Source organism: Tupaia chinensis, unplaced genomic scaffold (assembly GCF_000334495.1).
Source record: "Tupaia chinensis unplaced genomic scaffold, TupChi_1.0 Scaffold000046_3, whole genome shotgun sequence".
NCBI lineage: Eukaryota > Metazoa > Chordata > Mammalia > Scandentia > Tupaiidae > Tupaia > Tupaia belangeri.
In genome coordinates, this window is record NW_006159504.1 from 3,146,287 (window position 1) to 3,153,725 (window position 7,439).

Here is a 7,439-nt window from a genome sequence, read left to right on the forward strand (position 1 = left end):
TCAGCAGGTCTCCAAGCCCACTGTTGCACCATTGTTTTATCTTGGTGATTCAGTGCCCATCAAGAGTCATTAAGAACTGGGCCTGGTCCTGGCTTAGCTGCTCATTGATTGTGCAATTTTTTACTAAGTTACTTGCCCTCTCTATCTTCACACCACTTTATCTGAAAAATGAAAAGTTTAAACCAAGAGATCTTCAAGATCATATCCAGCTTTAACTTAACTTTTTAAGTTGTATGAGTCTAATGCAAATCCATTTTCATAATGAACCTAGGGGATAAAGATTCTGGAATAGTATGTAGAAGTTAGCATAGCTTTAGACTGCATTTCCTCAAAGACTTAAGCTAGTGATATTTGTTCTAACATCACACTAAACATTGAAATTCTAATAATAATAGCTACCATTTATTGTGTAGTTACCATGTACTCAAACAACAGTGGGTAAACTGAGTAGTGTTTTAACCATATTACCTTGGGCAAGGTGGGATGAGGCCAGACATAGATCAAGAGAGAAACAGGATTGAGTTTTACAATTCTGTTACACTATGGCCTCTACGAAGAATGCAACAGAGCATGCAGATCACTAAGGGAAGCACCAGGTTCAATCTGAGGCAGAGGAAGAGGAGGATGGTGATCAAGTGCCTTTACTGTGTTAAAGAAAGAAAGCACAAAAAGAAGGCCTACAATTGGCTAATTACCACCATTTCAAGGGGCTCTGGGACATATAGGCTGTTCCTGGTTGCCAGGTTCCTGGCCCTGGGGTGACCTAGTGGATACATAATAGCCGAGAGTGTGAACGCTAAATCAGAGAAAGTAGTTGGACATGTCCATTTAATCAGCTACTCGAGAAAACCTCCCCAGCCTCTAGCCAACACCTCAAAACTGGATCAAGACACCCCCAAAAAAGCCCTATTTAAAAATAATTATTACTCTATGCACTTTATTTTTTAAAAGAATTATTTATTTAATTTTATTTATAATAAACTTTTTATTTTGCTACAGGCCTTGTGTGCTCACCAGAGGGACAGAGAGGGAGAGAGAGAGATAGAGAGGGAGAGAGAAAGAGAGGGGTGAGAGAGACAGAGAAAGGGAGAGAGAGAGACAGAGAAGGAGAGAGAGAAAGAGAGAGAAAGTCAGAAAGCAAGCCACCAGTTCCAGGACTCGAACCACAACTGGTCGTGTGGGAGTTCCAACACATTAAACACCACACCATCTGCTAGCCTATTCTAAGCACTTTATACACATAATAGCTCCTTTAATCAATACAAAACACTCTTTTCCTTGTCTATCATTATCATCATCTCTCTTTACAAGTGAGGAAATTGAAGAGCAGGGTGAATGTGCTACTTACCCAAGATCACAAAACTAGTGATTGGTGCAGCCAAGGTTTCAACCAGGCTCTCTGGAGCCAAAGTCAGCTCTCTTCTCTACCACACTATGATCCAAACATGCATATGGTGTGGTAACATTTTGTGAGGAACTTTCCCTCCTATTAGCAATCTAAGCTTTCTTTGAAATTTACTTATTGATTCATTTATTTTTATGTATTGAATCATTACTCTCTGACACCTCTTCAATCACTGTCCACTCTTCTCCTTCATTTTCCATTACCTCCTTTGTTTTGGGACTCCCCCTCCCCAGGATTTGTTCTTTGTAATTCACCACCAGCTCATGGGAAGAGTTACACACATTATAGAACCCTAAGTATACTTTAGTAGAGAGCAAGTAGAATCAAAATGAGCCCTCATTTTGCAGAAGTGGATAAAATATGACAGGAACAGTACACACGTAATTTTGTTTGGAGTGAGTTCATGGAAGCAGCCTATCAAGGGCTCCAGGCTGATACCACTAGCCAGATCAGGATACCTGAAAACGTCTTTTCTCCTGAAGCATTATCATATACAATCTTCACAATGAAGTAGGTACTTACCATGTATCCATGTTGTTCCTGAAGAAACAGAGGCAGAGAGAATTTAAGGAATTTATCAGATCAGAGAAGTAAGCAAGTTGAGCTGTGACCCTGTCACGTAGCATCAAAGCCCATGTTGCACCCACCAAGTATGTATGTATGCCAGTAAAAAGAACCCTTCATAATCCTTTTTCTTTGACATAAAGTACTGTAATCTATGGCACAGGCAGTGGGGTGACATTGCACGATACTGGAGCCACAGGGGAAAGCCCAAGATTCAGATGCTGGGCCAGCCTAAAAACACCAGGAGCACCAGTAGGTATGCCTAAGATTCTGGCTGGCCAGAAAGATGGACACAGGATTGTGGTGTGAGAAGACTATCTTGGGGGCCCCTGTTTTTCTTATTCTCTCTCTCTCTCAAGAAAGAAAGAAATATTTATTTTTTTTAAATGTTTTAAATAATATAATCATTCAATCTCTTACCCCACAACAAATCGTTTCTTCTTCGTTAAAATTTTCTTCCTATCTAGTAAGAAACCAGGCCAAATCATCTTTTGCCATTGGAATATATCTTAAACTTTCCTTCTGTCTAGGGACCAGCAGTTGGCATAATGGCTAGGTCGCTGGACTCCCATGTAGCTGACCACAATTCGAGTCCTGGACCCAGTGGCTTAAATTCATGCATGCCATGAAGATCCCAAGAGGAGACTAGAGGAGAAGGGATTGCAGTATGGCCATCCCCACTGGAGGGTGATTTCTCACTTTCTGTCTCTCTGTCTCTCTCTGTCTTTCTGGCAAGCACATGTACCTTATAACAAAAAAAAAAAAAAAAAAACTCTCTAAATTTTTTTTTCTTTTGTCAACAGAAGGAAAATATAAATAGAATTTTTCTAAGCCAACTGTTTTAACTACTTTTTTGGTTACCTTCAATTACCTGCCTCCAATAAATCCAAATATTAATGCCAGACTTAGCTACAAGAATTTCAACAAACCACAGTCATTACCAAAATCTTAAAAATCTGTGAGAAAATTGGGACTAGCAGATGACATAATGCTTGTATTACTGGACTCCCACATGTTCAACCACAGTTCAAGTCCCAGAACCTGAAGTCTTGAAACACACCAGGCACGCATGTGTGCATGCCCAAAATCCTGAGAGAATGAAGGAGAGAGGATTGCAGCATGGCCATCCACCCTGAGGGGGTGATTTCTCGCTTTCTGTCTCTGGGGGGGGCACATGTGCCATAAAGTAAAAATCTCTCTCAAAAAAAAAAAAAGAAAAAAAAAGAAATCTGTGATAAAATTGAATAGCAATGGTAGCATTTTAAAGGGGCATGGTAATTAACTTTCCCAAATAGGATTGAGATAATATTCTCTTCCTAACATAGAAAGCCAATATTCATACGAGTGTAGCATTATTATTAGAATAACCAGGTTAATAATTTATTCCCAAGTAGTCAGGTCTAATCAGTAATTAGTATTTATGTGTGTGAATGTATATTTGTGTACATAAACATTTATGATTTTTTTTTGTTACAGAAATAATCATTTTGGTTAGACAGAGTAGTACATTTGGTAAAAGAGCTTTTGTGTGTGCATCCAAATATTTGGTAAAAAGAGCTTTTGTGTGAATCCAAATTGAATGATTCACTGTTAATCCTCTTAGAAGCTATGAGTCTTGGGGCAAGATCTTAATTTCTCAGAATTTGTTTTTTTATCTGTGAACAAAAATGATGTTGCCTACTTAAGCCTACTTAGAGTTACAACGAACATTAGATCTCACGATTCAGGTAAAGCATCTCTTGCCTCGAGAGTCTCTAAGGCAAAGGGCTTCTTCTTAGGATGACAGCAACCGTGGATTTTTCTTAAGCATTTGGGAATACCCAGCAAAGATCCCACTTCCTCCTCAGTTCTATGTACTCCCCTCCTTGGTCTAAGATTAAGGGCAAGCTCATATTAAATTTCTCACTAAGCCAACAATGTTCTTCCTTCTTTTGATTTTGATTTTTTTTTTTTTTTTTTTATATCTGGTATATGCATGTATGTATTTAGATTTTTGCTATAGGGTGCAAGTACTCACTGGAGAGAGACAGAAAGAGACAGGGCGAGTGAGAAATCACTCCCCAGGGGAATGGCCATGCCACAATCCCTTCTTCTCAATTCTCCCCTAGTTATTTGGAGCATGTTCACACATGCACCATGTATGTCTTTCAAGTCTCTATTGTTGGGAATTGACCTGCACAGTAGGGCCTATGGGAGCCAGTTGCCTTAACCACTACACCACCTGCTGGCTCTGTCCTTTAAAAGTTAGTCTCTTGGCGGTCAGCAGGTGGTGTAGTGGTTAAAGCACTGGATTCTTACATGGTCAACCATAACTCAAGTCCCAGACCCAGACGCTTGAAATTCATGTGTGCATTCATGCCCAAAATCCTGAGAGGAGAATGGAAAGAAGGGATTGCAGCATGGCTATCCCCCTGGGGTCATTTCTCGCTTTCTGTCTCTCTGTCCCTCTCTGTCTCTCTGGTGAACTCACACACCCTATAGCAAAAATAGCTCAAAAAATAAAATAAAAAGTTGGCCTCTCATGGATGTTTTTCTCTGTTTTGCTTCTCACCAAGCTAATAGAGTCTAATGTCTCTGCCAATGTCAGCTCAGTAATATTAACTCTTCCTTTCGTGGCTTATTCCCTCTACTGCATCACAACGACAGTTAGCTAATCTCTCCACACAGCGTTATCTGTCAGGACCAGATATTTGTTATCTGAGCAGGAATTAGAGAACCAAATCTGGGCAGTCAACATTTCCTACTTGAAAACAGCAAAACAGACTGTCATGGCACCCAAAAGATCTAATTCAGAGCAAAAGAAATAGAAAAATGTCTTCAAATCATTGTTTAAAGACGCTTTGCACTTTGCCCCTAGTTCAACTTTATCAAAGCTGTTCTCTGAGCAGGCTTGTGGTATGTTGTAGGTTATGCCAACAGGAGATGGATAATTCAGGTGGAAAGGATGAAGGAAATTACTGGTACAGCCAGGACTGAGGAGACACCATGGCAGGGGCTCAGCTGTGGAACCTGGAGAAATTTCAGTTACGGATAGTAGATTTGAAGTGGACCTTCAGACAGAGGTGCCCAAACTCATAGCAGTCTATGCTCAGTGATCACACACATCCATGTCTGGAATGTGTTCTTGCCAGGCACTTGCCAAAGGCTCACAGCTCCTAAAAGGATTAATAGTGAGTCACTCACTTGATTGCACACACAAAAGCTCTTTTTACCAAATGTACTACTCTGTCTATCCAAAATGATTATTCTGTAACAAACAAATCTCATAAGTGTGTGTGTACACAAATACACATGTGCGCACACACACACATAAATATTAATGATTATGTTGTACCCTGGTCACAAAATTGCCAAGAGACAACCAAGGAGCTGATTCCGATGTAAACACACAAGGGGCGCTTTTAATCGGGCTCGAGCCAGGAGTCCCAGTCTTAGAAGCATAGCAAGTCAGAGTGGAGAGCCCCAGTGTTAGTTGGGCTGGGTTTTTATTTGGCCATTGCGGGGGAGGTCGAGGGGCGCTGAGGAATGAACTCCGGTGGCTACACATTGGCTGTAGATTTCAAGAAACATAGTTGTCTTTTACTGATTGGCAAGAAAGTTACTTCAGGTCTCTGGTATTTCCTTTGTTTCTTATCATTGGCCAGCCCTGGTGGGGTGATGGTCTTAGGATCTTCTCCTATGTGATCGGTTCACCTCCTTGAAATGGCGCCCATTCTCAGCAAGGTGGGTTTAACAAAATGGAGTCACTCTAGCTGTTCATTTCCCCCTTTCCCAAGTACATTGTGGAGTGAATCATGGACCCCTATTACTGAGCTCTATATGGACCCAGTAAGGGATAGGCTGATTCTATGGTCTCTAGTTGCTGGGAGCAGTTGCTCACGTAGGGGAGTGTCTGGTCGGATGGCCTGGACCAGTGTTCATGGTATGCAGTCACCAGGTTCAACCACTTACAGGGAGACTAAGACACAACACTTTTCGAGACAATGCAAGCAGTTTACAGAAGCAGGACAACACTTGGTTAGGTACTTATGGAAATAACAAAAATTCTCAGAAAATAGAAATCATGTCATTTTTTTCTTTGAGTCTCTTTAAATATCTGTTAAGGAGAGTCACCTTGATAGTGCAGTACCTGGTATACTGGGCTCTAGGTCCAGAGGCAACTAGCATCCAATATTTAAAGGCCTTTATCCATCTCATGAGTAAGCAGCAGCCTGTCCTTTCTCCAACCATCTGGTCATGGAGCTGCTGAGCCACACTCTTGACAATGTCCGACTTGCAGTCAGCCCCTGGAGTGACTAGAGCAGGGCTTTCGCTCTCTGGTCTCTGAAGCACCATCATAAAGGACCCTCTTGGCCCATCTTTATGGACCAAGGTTCTGGTGAGTCCGTGGAAGCAGTCTCCGTGGAAGCAGTCTTCTTGGCTTTGGTGTGACAGACTCACAGGCTCACTTTATAACTATGTGAGGTCCCATCTAGACTAGTTGGAGGGGCTCCTCTCTTTTAGTTGTTTCACTGTATATAGCATTTAAAGATAGCACAACCAGCTCCAGAACACTGACTTGATCAATTCTTACAACTCTTTCTTAGACTTTTGTAACACAACTCAAACATTCAACATGTTTTATATCTTCTAGTTTCTGTCCTGTTTTTTTTTCCACTTCTGATATAGCCATTCTATTTTCAGACAAAAACTCACAATACAAAATTCTTTCTGTATAAAAACATTTCTTTTTAACCTTTATTACTAGAAACACATTTTGCAACAACACCATTGATAAGGCTATCTAGACTAGGCACAAAGTATTTTTCTCTTAACCAGCTTATCAAGTTTTGTTTTTGTTTTTTTTTCTAAGTAGGTAATCTGGTGTACCTGATCTATAAAGACTTGTGCAAGGGCCTCAGGGACTATTGGTCTATCAATCTGGTAACAGCAATCATTTTTTTGGGTTGTCTAGTTGCCTACTGCTACTATTTTTTTCCTAGAGTTAAGGAGGGCAAGGACAGAAAGAATCTGGGGTGGCTACAAGAATTTTTAGTTGCTGATAGAGATATCTCCCTTCTGGCTAGGTCTTATCATTCTCTCTCGTCACATGGTCAGCCAACCTGTTTGTTACTATTTTTCTTATTTTTTTAAATGAATGTACTTTTGGAAACAACCTTAACCTCTGATTTAGACAGAAATTAATCTTAGTCACTTTAAGGGTTACCTGAGGCTTGTCCAGTGAAGTTGTCCAAGGGGAACCGTTGGGGGTCTCGGGCCCCATCAGTCCTCACTTTCAAAGGCCAGAAAAGACTGCAGAAGTCCAGAGCTCCCTTCAGAGCTCAGTGCATTGTGTCCGTCTCTAGTTGCCAAATCCACATTAGGGACAAGGCCCCACTGGAGGACATGAGGATGCCAGCCATGGGCATTGTTCAGTGCCCGGGCTACTCACATTGGAAACAGAGTTTCTTCTGAGGCAGAGGCTCTGATC

The 7,439-nt window shown here is 41.1% G+C and overlaps 1 protein-coding gene across 1 annotated transcript in view; it reads left to right on the forward strand.

Annotated features, from left to right (window-relative positions):
• The window catches only part of LOC102489146 (short-chain dehydrogenase/reductase family 16C member 6), a 33,384-nt gene that overhangs the window by 544 nt on the left and 25,401 nt on the right, over window positions 1–7,439 (forward strand). The gene's annotated exons all lie outside the window — the stretch shown is intronic.